The 13694-nt window shown below is 48.8% G+C and overlaps 1 protein-coding gene across 2 annotated transcripts in view; it reads left to right on the top strand.

Annotated features, from left to right (window-relative positions):
- The first annotated feature begins 1234 nt into the window (after positions 1–1234).
- Positions 1235–13694, top strand: part of SBK1 (SH3 domain binding kinase 1) — a 49810-nt gene continuing 37350 nt past the window's right edge. For both annotated transcript variants that reach the window (XM_057529861.1, XM_057529865.1), the window contains exon 1: positions 1235–2044. The gene's annotated coding sequence lies outside the window, so the exon portion shown is untranslated. The remainder of the gene's footprint in view (positions 2045–13694) is intronic.

The following is a 13694-nucleotide window of genomic DNA, read 5'->3' as shown; positions in this document are numbered from 1 at the left end:
TTCCAGCTGGCTCCTCCTCCTGCCGGTCACAGCTCCAATGTCCCCTCCTTGTGAGGTCTTCCCTGAACACCCTGTCAAACCACCTCCCCATCAGCCTCCCTCACAGCTCCATGTTTTATTTTTTCATAACACTTTTCACAAGATGAATTTATTTTTCCTTTGTTTACTGGTGCTTCCAAAGCCACTATGAATGGCTGTGCATGTTGTAAGTTGCAGAGGAGGTGAGTGCGGCTGGAACACAGCCTGCCATGCACACTACAAGCTGGTGCTGGGGAGAGGGGCGGGGGTGTGTGTGTGGGAGGGGCTGCACCTGCCCGGAGGGAGCGCCTTTCCTAATTCACACACTGTCACCAGGTATACAAGCTTCAGCCCCAACGGCCTCCAGCTGTGACAGGCAAGCCCACCAACTCAGGAAGTGTCTGCCCTCTCCATTGCTGTGAGTCCAGTGTCCAGCGCAGTGCCTGGCACGTAGCTGGTGCTCAATAAACATTTTTCAGTTTTTTTGGGCTGCACCTCTCGGCTTGCGGGTTCTTAGTTCCCCGACCAGGGATTGAACCCAGGCCTCAGCAGTGAACGCATGGAGTCCTAACCACTGGACTGCCAGGGAATTCCCCAACATTTTTCAAGCAAACAAATTCTACTTGGATTCCCCCACTCCCACCCTCTCCCCACACTCTTCAATAGAATACACCATGCATGTGGTCCATTTCTGGGTCCCACAGGGGCTGCGTGTAGTTCATTGTTGGGGGTGGTCCCACAGGAAGCCAGTGACAGAACTGGACCCAGACTTGGTGATGGTAATTGTTTGTTAAGGGAATGCAGAGGGGATCCAGGAGTGGATGCGTAAGTGAAGGAGTCCTGGGTATGCTCCCTGCAACTCAGTGCCCTGCTCATGACAGGGACGATGCCCTGAGACCCCAGTCTCACCCGGCTCCCTGGAGAAGCGCGGGGTGGGTTCAGGTGGCCCCGGGCACTCTGACCAAGATCCAGATGCCGAGCGCTGCACAGTCATTCTTGGGCAAGAGGTGGCATCTGAGGGTCCCGTGGGAGGCAGGCCAGGCTCAGGCGGGGGCGGAACTCAGGCGCTGCCTTCCCTCTGCTCCCTGTGGCCACCCGCCTACCGGCCTCCCAGCTCTGGCAGGGAAGGAGTTAACCTCCCGGCTTCTCAGCGTGAATGTGGAGCTATTAATACCCACAGCCAAGCCGGTCTGCCCGAGCAGCCACTGGAGTCGGAAGAGCCGGGAGCAAAGGGAGCTCCAGTCGGAGCCAGTGCTGGAGCCAGGACTCCAGGGTCCAGAACTTTTCTCGGGGATAGCGAGGGCACTGTGCCAGCCTCACCTGGTCCTTGCCCACCTTCCAGCTTCAGGTCCCGACTGTCCTTCCCGGAGGCCACCCGTGCCGTGCCACCCACCCCAGCTGGGGAGAGCAAACTTTCTTAGGGAAACCACCGCCACTGCCGTGCTGGCTGGACGGGGAGGAGCAGACGGCCGGACAGACAGATGAACAGATGGACAGGACATCTGCGAACCTGTCCTCCTGGTCCTGCCTCTGACAGGCTGCAGCAGAGCGGGCAGCTGAGGGGCCTCGGGCACCACCAGGGGCAGCAAGGGGCCCTGCTGGACCTTTGTGCACCAGCCAGCTGCCTCTGAGTCCAGGCGGCTGGAAGCTGCTTCCCGGGGCCCAACCCCGTGGCTGGAAGGTCTGTGGGTCAGGACAGCAGATCCCACCAGACAGAGCCCCAGGCTCTCCCACCCACCGAGGCGACGGGTAACCTGAGTGAAAAGGCACAGGTGGCAGGTGGGCAGGTACAGGCGCGGGGTCCTGAAGCCAACAGGCTACTGACCCTGGAGCAAGCTGGCTCGGGGACCCCTGCCCAGGCAAAGGACGATGCTGCCGAGGCCGCCACCAGCCACCCCTGCCCCGTCCTGGAGCTGCCTCCGGCCTGGCCCCTGGGCTGTGGAACAGAGGACGTGCCAGCCTTCTGCTTCGTCTGCTTCCACAGGGAGGAGGAGGAGGAGCTGCTGGAAGAAGTCCCACTGCAGAGGTCAGTGCCCGAGGTGGGCAGCGGGTGGGCAGGGCGAGGGCACAGGGCTCGAATGGGGCCCCTGGGGGCCTGGAAGTCCTGCTTCCGAGTTCCTCGTCTGTCCACTGCTTACCAGCCTCCGCCACCTCCCTGTGTCAGACTCTCAGATCTCTCACCTGGGTATCCCCACAGCCTCCTCCCTGTCTCTCCCATCCTGCCCCCACAGTGACCCTCCTGTCCTTTCCCATTGTGGTCATGTCCTCCCTGCTCAGAGCCCTCCATGGCTCCCAGCTCCCACACGATGAAGTCAATACTCAGCTGGGCATTCAAGGCCTGTGAGATCAGGCCAGCCCCACCCACCTCATCTCGCTCAGCTCTCCTGTATTCACCCCCAGAGAAACCCTGCCCAGACTTCCCTTCTCCTGGCTCCCCTCCTTCTAGGCCCAGCTGCAATACCTCCTCCTCCAGGAAGCCCTCCAAGAAGCCCCTGCCCCATCCCAAGCTGAAAGCCACCTTTCCTCCCTACACTGCACTGACACCTAATAGTGATAGGTTTTCGTTGAATTAATAAGTGGAAATGTCTGTGTGTGCATATGCATGCGTGTATGTGAGTTTGTGTATAAAAGAAAGGGAAGGGAGGGGAATGAAGGTTTGTGTGTGTATGTGATTGGGTATCTGGGTGTGAGTATGTGGGATTGTGAGTATGTGTACATGTCTGTGGCAGTGGGTGTGAGTTCTATGTACTTATGTGGGGAAGGGGGTGTGCACTGGGACCGGGTCGGGGGGTTCATGCCCTAGAGATCATTGTCTCTTTTGCTAGCTCTCCCTACCCCCACCTTCAGGAAAACCCAGGCTCCAGCCAAGTGCATTTCACAAGCTGTGACTGCAAGCTCCAGGAATAGATGGAACATCTGTAGGGGAGACAGGGGTCACCTCTCTCCAGCCCAGCCTGCCCACGCCTCCATCACTGCCTGAGTCAGCACTGCCCTGGGTGGCGAGAAGGGCAGGCTCAGGGCCAGCCCAGGTGTGCCCTCTGGGCCCCTAGTAGGAGGGCGGGAGTATGGGCTCTTGCAGCCTGGGACAGTTTCCTCCCTGAATCTCACTGTTGGACCTGGGTCAGTCATTTCCCTTCCGCGGGTCTCTGTCTCCTCATCTGGGAAACGGTGGGCTGCTCCTTGCATGGTTGTCAGTTCATCATTCAGCAGCGACTGAGAGCTCATAGTACGCCAGGGCCCCAGCCCTCATGGGGTCCAGCCTGCTAGGAGAGACCCGAAAGCAAACCAATCAGTTTGGCAGCGCGATGGGTGCCTTGATGGGCTTGAGTGCACTGCGCGCAGGGAGTGAGGGGGAGGGACTGACCACCTCTGCCCGCAGGAACCCTAGGAGCCCCTGCGGGTCTGTCTTAAAGGACAGGTCCTCCGCCAGGTGGTGTGTGAAGTTAAGGAAAGGACATCCCAGGCAGGGGGTATGGCAAGAGCAAAGACTTGGTGATATGAAAAAGAAATTGTGTGGGCATGGTGGAGATGGGGCTGACAGGGTCTGCGGGGGCCAGATCACCAAGGGCCTTGACTGCTGAGCCAAGGACTTGATCTATAGGTGATGGGGTGAGCAGTGGGGAGGGCTTGAAGCAAAACGGGGCCAAGTTAGGCGACTCAATGAGGTCACAAGTGTGGAAGTGTTTCTCGAAATCCAAAACAATGGATTCCTGAAAGCATCACTATTTTCATAGTAAGAGCTCAAAATGCTTGTTGAATGATTGGACGAATGGACGAATGAATGAATGAATGAATGAATATGATGTGGGGAGATGGGACATCAGAATCACTGAGCTGGTGGGCGCTGGCCCTTTAAGATCTGGCAAGGGGACACCACCAGGCTGGGCAGAGACAGTGACCACAGGTGCCAGGTGGTAAAGCTAAAAATACTGAGTGATGTGGACACCCAGGCTGCAGGAGCCAGGCAGTGCTAGCGGGGGGGGGGGGGGGAGGCTCTGGAGTGTTTCTTTCCTACTGGAGGAGGGGCAGTGGGCAGTGAGGTCTGGTAGGGTCACCTTGGGGGTTTAGAGGAGCCTGTCCCCCTCCCCCACTACTCTCAGACTTTCTCCAGCCCCTGGAAGGTGCCAGCTTTCACTCCCAATAGCTGTCATGTTTAGTAGCCCCAGGGCGTGCTAATTCTGAAGCATCCTGCTTCTCTGCGACTCTGGGGAAGTCAGTTCTTCTCTTTGGGCCTCTGTAAAATTAAAGCATTGCTGGGGCGCTTTTAGGGACAGAAAAGCAAGGAGGGATGCAGGCAACCAGTTCACTCATGTGTGGATTCAGCAAATGCTCCCCGAGGCCTCCTGGGGACTAGATGCTGAGGCCACAGAGATGAAAACAAACCAGGCACTTCCCTGGAGGAGCCCAGCAAGGATACACTGGAACAATTGCATGCAGCGCAATGTGCTGTCATTGAGGTGTGAACGCAGTGCCCTCGGTGGGCTGATGCAAGAAACGGCCACACTGAGAACTCATCTGCATGTGGTGAAAATTTGTCAACAAAAGCATCACCCATCAGCCACCTCCACTTGATGCTTGATGTGTGATTAAGGTGAGGCTCGCGGCCTTAATGAACAAGCCCTGGAACCGCACGCGCTTCACATGGCAGAGCCTCCTGTGCTGCTCACGCAAAGTCCAGAGGGGGCTGCGGTGTGGGGGACACTCTGCTCTACCCAGTCTTTCGGGGACCCAGGCTCCTCCCACCTTGTGATACTGTCATCACCCAGGGCCTCAGAATCCATCGCCGGATCCTCTGCTTCCACTGGCAAATGAAGAAGAAAGAGGGTGGAGATCACATGGAAGGGTTTTCCGAGCCAAAGCTGCAAGTGGCCTACTTCACTTCTGCCCACACTACATGGCCAAAGCAGCTAATTGCAAGAGAAACTGGGAAACGTAGTCCTGTTGTGAAAATGTTATATTTGGTATACATGAAAGCGCCTGGCACATAAGAGGTACCCAGCATGTCCGTGCGGAATGCATTCATTCACTCTGCAGATTTCACTGAGCACCCTCAGTGGACTTGTACTAGAAACTGGGCAGTGAAAACACCAGTCCTGCTCTCAGTGGGCTTTTATCAAAGGGGGAGTCAAACAAAATACAAGTAAACAAACAAACAAATACCACCTTCCGTGTTCAAAACCCACTGTTAAGGAAATGACCAGAGGGATGGTTGGGGGAGACACCCACTTGACATAAGGGTGAGGGGAGGTAGGGACAATTCATCTAAGACCTCATGAATCAGAAGGAGCTGAGCAGAGTTGGCGGAGGAGCATTTCAGGCATGGAGAACAGAGAGTACAAAGGCCCAGAGGCAGGTTAGAGTTTGGAGACTGTGAGAAAATGTCAGGTCATTGTGGCTAGAGAAGGGTGAGTGATGGGAAGAGTGATACGGGCGACAGGGAGAGTGACAAGGGTGATGGGGAGAGTGACAAGGGCGACGGGGAGAGTGACACGGGCAATGGGGACAGACAGGAATGGCTAGATCACGTAGGCCTTGTGGGCCATGGTGAGGAGGATGGATTTTATTCTGGATAAGATTGGGAAAGCTTTGGAGGCTTTTAAGTGGGGGAAGCCATATAATTTGATTGACATCTTAAGTGGTCACTTGGGCTGCTCCGGAGAGAATCCATGGCAGCCAGCCCAGAGTAGACACAGGAAACCGGGGTGGAGGTCATGGTGATGATGGAGGGGGCCATGGTGTTGGCCTGGACCATGGTGGCCCATGGAGACGGGGGAAATAGGTGCCTTCTAGATATATTTGGGAGACAGAATTTGCTGATGGGTTAAAGGAAGAAGGGAAGCAAGGATGAATCTGAGGTTTCTGGGTTGGATAAGTGTGGGGATGATGGGAAGGTTCAAGGGAGGGAAGAGACGTGGTGGGAAACTCAAGAATTCGGCCATGGATGTTTTCAACATAGAAGCACATGAGATGCCCAAGTGAAGATGTCAAGTGAGGACTTGATACTAAGAGTCCGGAGCTCAAAGCTGGAGTTTTTGGGCGGGCGAGAGGATATCAGAGACTTCAGTGTGAAGATGGCATTGAAAGCCATGAGGTTGGGACTTCCCTGGTGGCGCAGTGGTTAAGAATCTGCCTGCCAATGCAGGGAACACGGGTTCGAGCCCTGCTCCGGGGAGATCCCACATGCAACTAAGCTCTTGCACCACAACTACTGAGCCTGCGCTCTAGAGCCCGCGAGCCACAACTACTGAAGCCCATGCGCCTAGAGCCCATGCTCCACAACAAGAGAAGCCACCAATGAGAAGCCTGTGCACCGCAACGAAGAGTAGTCCCTGCTCCCCGCAACTAGAGAAAGCCCGCACGCAGCAGCGAAGACCCAACGCAGCCAAATTTTAATTAATTAATTAATTTAAAAAAAAGAAAACCATGAGGTCACAAGGAGAGAGAGGAGAGGAGAGGCCCCAGGATGGAGCCCTGAGGAACTCCACAATTTTGGGGTCACGTGAAGGAGACGCTAACAAGGGCGGAAGAGAAGTAAAGTAGGAGGGAAACCAGGAGCATGGGTAGTCATGGAAACCAAGAGACGAGTGTCTCAAGGAGGAGAGAGAGGTGGACAACTGGCTTCAGAGATGCCAAACGGCCAAGGAAAAGGAGAATAGATTCAGCAGCACAGAAGTTGAAAGTGCCCCGGATAAGAACATTTCATGGAGGGGTGGAGACAGGAGTAGGTGTGAGCAGAAACTTCTGGTTAAAGATGGTGGATCGAGTACACACATCTAATTTCTCTGTGTCCTGAAACTCCATGAAAAAGAAGTGAGTGGGTTTTTTTTTTCTTTTCCTTTATGGTTTATTACAAGATATTGAATATATTGATAGTTCCCTGTGCTATACAGCAGGACCTTGTTGTTGCTGGTTTTTTGGTTTTGATTTTTAGTGGTGTTTTTTGGTCACACCGTTCCCTGACCAGGGATCTAACCCGCGCCCCCTGCAGTGGAAGCACGGAATCTTAACCACTGGACCTGCAGGGAAGTCCCAGGACCTTGTTGTTTGTCTCTTTTATATATAGTAGTTTGTATTGGTTAATCCCAAACTCCTAATTTATCCCTCCCCCACTTTCCCCTTTGGTAACCATAAGTTTGTTTTCTATGTCTGTGTCTGTTTCTGTTTTTCAAATAAGTTCATTTGTATCATATTTTAGATTCCACATATAAGTGATATCGTCTGATATTTATCTTTGTCTGGCTTACTTCACTTAGTGTGATAATCTCTAGGTCCATCCATGTTGCTGCAAATGGCATTATTTCATCCTTTTTATGGCTGAGTAATATTCCATTGTGTGTGTGTGTGTGTGTGTGTGTGTGTGTGTGTGTATAAATATAAAATTGTATATATACATTGTATTATATATATATATCACATCTTTTTTATTATTTTTTTTTTATTGAGGTATAGTTGGTTTACAATGCTGTGCCAATCCCTGCTGTACAGCAAGGTGACTCAGTTTTACACATACATACATTCTTTTTTAAATATTCTTTTCCATTATGGTTTATCCCAGGAGATTGGATATAGTTCCCTGTGCTATACAATAGGACCTTGTTGTTTATCCATTCTAAATGTAATAGTTTTGTAGATAGGTTCATTTGTGCCATACTTTAGATTCCACATATAAGTGATATCATATGGTATTTGTCTTTCTCTTTCTGACTTACTTCACTTAGGATGATAATCTGTAGTTGCATCCATGTTGCTGCAAATGGCATTATTTTTTCTTTTTTATGGCTGAGTAGTATTCTACTGTATATATGTACCACATCTTTATCCATTCATCTGTTGATGGACATTTAGGTTGTTTCCATGTTTTGGCTATTGTGAATAGTGCTGCTATGAACATAGGGGTGCATATGTACCACATCTTCTTTATTCATTCATCTGTCAGTGGACATTTAGGTAGCTTCCATGTCTTGGCTATTGTAAATAGTGCTACAGTAAACATTAGGGTGCATGTATCTTTTCGAATTAGAGTTTTCTCTGGATATATGCCCAGGAGTGAAATTGCAGTGTCATATGTTAACTCTTTTAGTTTTTTAAGGAACCTCCATACTGTTCTCCATAGTGGCTGCACCAGTTTACATTCCCACCAACAGTGTAGGAGGGTTCCCTTTTCTCCACATGTGAGTGGGTTTTTAAGGTGCATTTATTGCCCTTTTGTTGCTGCCATAACAAACTACCACAAACTTAGTTGTTTAAAACCAAATTTATCATCTTACTGACTATATGTCAAAAGTCCAACACAGGTCTCCCTGGGCTAAAATCAAGGTGTTGACAGGGCTGCTCTTGGAAGCTCTTTCTGGAAGAACTTTCTGAACGCTCTAGGGGAGAATCCATTCCCTTGTCTTTTCCAAGGTGCCGTTTTCCAGTTGGCCCCCTCTCTCTGGCAAGGTAGCGTCTCTCTGGCCCTGCTTCTCTCATCACGTCTTTCTTGGACCATGGCTGGGAAAGGTTCTCTGCTTTTAATGCTGCATGCGATTAGCTTGGGCTCACCTGAACAATCCAAGATCATCTCCCCATCTCAAGGTCCTTAACCTTAATCTTACCTGCAAAGTCCCTTTCTGCCACGTAAGGTAACATACTCCCAGATTCTGGAGATTAGGACACAGACATTTTGTGGGATTAGATGGTCCATTATTCTGCCTGCCACAGCATGAATCAGCAAGAACTAATACATTGAAAAAGGAGACAATAGCAACACAGTTTCGGAATCTGGAAAGCAGAAGAACATGGTAAATGATGTAGCAGTCTGATGAAATTGCACCTCAAGTGAACCCTAAATTGGGGGTGAGAAAGCCAAGGGGCACCACAGTTCCCCCACAAAACCCCGAAAGGCCCTGGTGTTAATGGACTAAGTATCCCCTGGAAGTGAGGGTAAAGCCGGGGCCAAAAACAGGAGGATTGGTCTAAGAAGGGCTTTAATTCTCAGATTTATTTCTCTGCTCAGCACCACTGGGCAGCTGCCTCTCCCCTACCCTGACAAAGACCGAAGGCTTATTCTCCAGAGAGGATAAAACACAGAGTCTCTGAACCAGAGGACAGGGCACCGTGAGGACGAGGGGAGAGTTCTATACCCTACTGGCGGGATTATTTGAATATTGCATCCTGAATGTGGGGAGCTCTGCCCCCGCCCCCATCACCTGGGGCCTCCTTCCCCATCTCAGCTCCCAGAATAGCGAAGTCCAGTCTAAACTCTCCAGGCAGGACACTGCAGATTTATTCCCTTCAATCTCTGAATATATTAACAATGGGTATTTTTTTCTTGCTCTTCTCTTGTTTCCTGTTTTAGTTTTCTTCTCTCCGTGCATAGTTTCTGTTTCCTCCAGATTTTTTTTTCTGTTCGGATTACTTCTGTCTACTACTGAGCCCGTGTGGGCTTAGTTGCCCCGCAGCATGTGGGATCTTAGTTCCCTGACCAAGGATCGAACCCATGTCCCCTGCATTGGAAGGCAGATTCTTAACCACTGGACCACTAGTGTCAGACTCTCCAAGAAAAGGATACCTAAAAAGGTTGGCATCAGGGATTTCCCAATGAAACAACCCAATGCGAATTCTCTATATTGACCCCCTGAGTCAGCCAAGCCCCCTACCCATAGCATAGAGCTACTCAGCAGCTTGCTTGCATAAGTTGTATTTTTCTATTCTTTAATCAAGGCATAATTACTGTGAAATGCAAAGGTCTTAAGTGGCCAAATGAGTTTTGACAAATGTATACACCTGTGTAACCCACACCTTAATCAAGATATTACCATGTGAGGTAACATTCAGGCTTTCATCATGCCCCAGTCAATACCCAACACACACAGAGGCAACTACTATTCTATCAGCTCTTTAACTCTCTTAAATACGAGCAGATAACCAGGGACCATCAACATTTGCGAAAAACCTCTAATATGAGAGGCAGAACAAAAACAAACAGAAAAACAGAATTTAGAGGAAACAAAATATGCAGGGAAAAGAAAACTTAAAAGCAAAACTATAATTACTATATTCAGAGATTTAGGAAAATATATTGCAACTATGAAACAAAAACTAGATGCTATTTTGAAAGGGAAAAAACCTCTGAGGATGAACAAAACAAAACAAAAAAGTTCTTAAAAATTAAGAATATCATAGCAGTGGGAGTTTGGAGTTAGCAGATGCAAACTAGTATACATAGAATGGATAAAAAACAGTTCCTATTATATAACATAGGGAACTATGTTCAATATCCTGTGATAAACCATAATGGAAAAGAAAATGAAAAAGAATGTGTGTGTGTGTGTGTGTGTGTGTGTGTGTGTGTATATGCTGAATCACTTTGCTATACAGCAGAAATTAACACAACATTATAAATCAACTATACTTCAATTAAAAAAAAAAGAATATCATAGCAGAAATGGAAAACTTATTTAATAGAGTTAGGGGTCAGCAAACTACAGCCTTCGGGCCAAATCCAGCCTGTCACCTGCTTTTTTTTTTTTTTTTTAATATTTATTTATTTATTTTTGGCTGTGTCGGGTCTTCGTTGCAGCCCACAGGATGTTTTGTTGCAGCATGTGGGCTCTTCGCTTCATTGCAGCCTGTGCGCTTCTCTCTAGTTGTGGTGCACGGGCTCCAGAGTATTCAGGCTCAGTAGTTGCAGCCCGTGGGCTTAGTTGCCCTGCAGCATGTGGGATCTTAGTTCCCCGACCAAGGATCGAACCCGTGTCCCCTGCATTGGAAGGCAGATTCTTAACCACTGGACCACCAGGAAAGTCTCCTGTCACCTGTTTTTTAAATAAAGTTTTATTGGAAAACAGCTACACCATTTGTTTATGTACTGCCTATGACTGCTTTCACATTGGTGGAGTCGAGTAGTTGTTACAGAGACCCTAAGGCCCATAAAGCCTCAAATATTTACCATTGAGCCCTTTATAGGAAAAGTTTCCTGACCCCCGGGGTTAAAAGATAAAGTTGAGGAAATTTTCCAAAAAGTAAAGCAGAAAGGTAATGATACGTATCTGTTTGGATCCTCCAATAAACAGATGGTGAGCTGAGTTAGCAGTGTAAGAAGTCCTGGGGGGCTAATGCTTGTGAAAAATAAAGGAGGAGGAATCAGGATTGGGCAGGAGGAGTCTTTAGACCGTGACGTAGATCTGACACCCGTGAAATGAAGGAGGAAAGGAAATAAATCTGGGAAGAGAGAGCCTGACTTTGGTGTAGATCAAAGTCTTGACCAACCCAGTGGGGGCTGCAGAGCAAAGACTGTCCATTGGAGGAGCCCCACACTGGGCAGAAAGGGCCAGGTCCTGGTGTCCCCGCTGTGCTCAGTCATTGGCTGGGCTGCCCAAGAAGACCTTGGTCTTGAGTCAAAGGCTGTGGTAGGTCTCAAAGTCACTGTAGTTGGAGGCTGTCAACCAACTGCACTCTTCACAGCTGAGTAACAAGTTCTTTCTTGAAGGGAGAACCCAGTGGGGCACCTGCATGGCTGCCACAATGTGGAAAATAGGAAAGAAAGAGTAAGAAAGAGGAGCAGTGCAAGAACCTGACACCTTATCACAGGAGTCCCAGAAAGAGAAGAGAGAAAGCAGAGAAGAGGAAATAAGTCGATGAAATATTTCCAATATTTCTCAGAATGGAAGGACCTGAGTTTCCAGATCAAAAGGGCTCACTGAGGACTTCCCTGGTGGTGCAGTGGTTAAGAATCCACCTGCCAACGCAGGGGACACGGGTTCGAGCCCTGGTCTGGGAAGATCCCACATGCTGCAGAGCAAAAAAACCCATGTGTCACAACTGCTGAGTCTGCGCTCTAGAGCCCGTGAGCCACAGCTACTGAAGCCCATGCGCCTAGAGCCCGTGCTCCGCAACAAGAGAAGCCACCGCAATGAGAAGCCTATGCACCGCAACGAAGAGGAGCCCTGTGGCAACTAGAGAAAACCCATGAGCAGCGACAAAGACCCAACGCAGCCAAAAAATAAATAAATAAAACTAATTAATTAATTAAAAAAAGAGAAAAGATGCACATACAGAAATCAATTTAATACAGGATAGATGGATGTAATATATGTGATATATGGATGTGAGATCACTCTAGAGAAGTGAGGAGGGAATAATGGAGGAGGTAGCATCTGCATCTCTGAAAAAGAAGTAGGGTTTCAGAAGGACAGTATGGAGGAAAGGCATCAAGAAGAAGGAGCAGCATGAACCACCGCAAAGAGGCAGGAGCATGATTTGTCCCGCGTGGCTGCAGTATAAAGGGTTAAGGGGAGTTTAGGCTGGAGAGGTAGGTTGGGGCCAGGTTGAGGAAGGCCTCCGATTCCGGCAAGGAGTTTGGATGTTACTCAGTAAGCAGTAAAAGCCTTTCAGTTGCTCGCTGCAACTAGAGAAAGCCTGCACACAGCAACAAAGACCCAACGCAGCCAAAAATAAATAAATAAATAAATTTATATATTAAAAAAAAGAGGGCCCACTGAGTGTCCAAAAAAAGGATAAAGTTCGACCCACAGCACAGCCAGTCACTATTAAATTTCAGAACGCAGAGACAAGAAGAACATTCTACCATATTCTAATAAGGATCAAGAATCATAATGGCATCAGATTTCTCAACAGCAATCCTGGAAACCAGAAGACAAGGCAGCTATTTTCAAAAGTATAAAAGAATTATTTTCGGTCTAGAATTTGATACTTAGCCAAACCATTAATAAAGTACAAAAAAGATCTTTTTAGATTTACTAAGGCTCAAAAATTTACCTCCCACGCACCCTTTCTTAAGAAAGCTACTGGAGGGCTTCCCTGGTGGCGCAGTGGTTGAGAATCTGCCTGCCAATGCAGGGGACACGGGTTCGAGCCCTGGTCTCGGAAGATCCCACATGCCGCGGAGCAACTGGGCCCGTGAGCCACAATTACTGAGCCTGCGCGTCTGGAGCCTGTGCTCCGCAACAAGAGAGGCCACGATAGTGAGAGGTCTGCGCACCGCGATGAAGAGTGACCCCCACTTGCCACAACTAGAGAAAGCCCTCGCACAGAAACGAAGACCCAGCACAGCCAAAAAAAAATAAATATAAATAAAAATAAATTAAAAAAAAAAAAAAAAAAAAAAAAGAAAGCTACTGGAGGTTGTGTTCCTAAAACAAGGAAGTAAACCAAGAAAGAGTAAACCTGGGATGCAGGAAACAAGGGAGCCAACACAAGAGAGAGTTGAAGGGCATCTCCCAGATGTTGGTGAAGGGAGATCCCAGGGCAGCTTCTCTGAGGAGCAGTCCTGGAGGGCAGGCAGTTCACATTGGAAAAGTCAAAAGGTTCTAGAAAAGGTTTCTTCAAGGAGATGAAACTGATAGGATGCCCAATATACTTAAACTTTTGAGAGATTTACACAACAAAGAGAGAGTGTGGGTTGAATTAGACATAAACACAGAAAAACAGGCCCTACCCCCCCAAAAGTTATTAAATCCAAGAAGAACAACTTTTGTGCAGAAAAGGGAAATTAAAAATTTTAAACTTCTGCTCTAACACACTGTTAAGAGAATGAGAAGATAACCCATAGAATGGGAGAAAAACATTTGCAAAAGACATCTGATGTGATATAGAAATGTTTAACTGATAAAAGACTGTTATCCAAAGTATACAAAGAACTGGTGAAACTCAACAATAAGAAAATGAACAACCCA

Source organism: Balaenoptera acutorostrata, chromosome 15 (genome assembly GCF_949987535.1).
Source record: "Balaenoptera acutorostrata chromosome 15, mBalAcu1.1, whole genome shotgun sequence".
Taxonomy (NCBI): domain Eukaryota; kingdom Metazoa; phylum Chordata; class Mammalia; order Artiodactyla; family Balaenopteridae; genus Balaenoptera; species Balaenoptera acutorostrata.
This window is presented reverse-complemented; position numbering and strand designations above follow the sequence as displayed.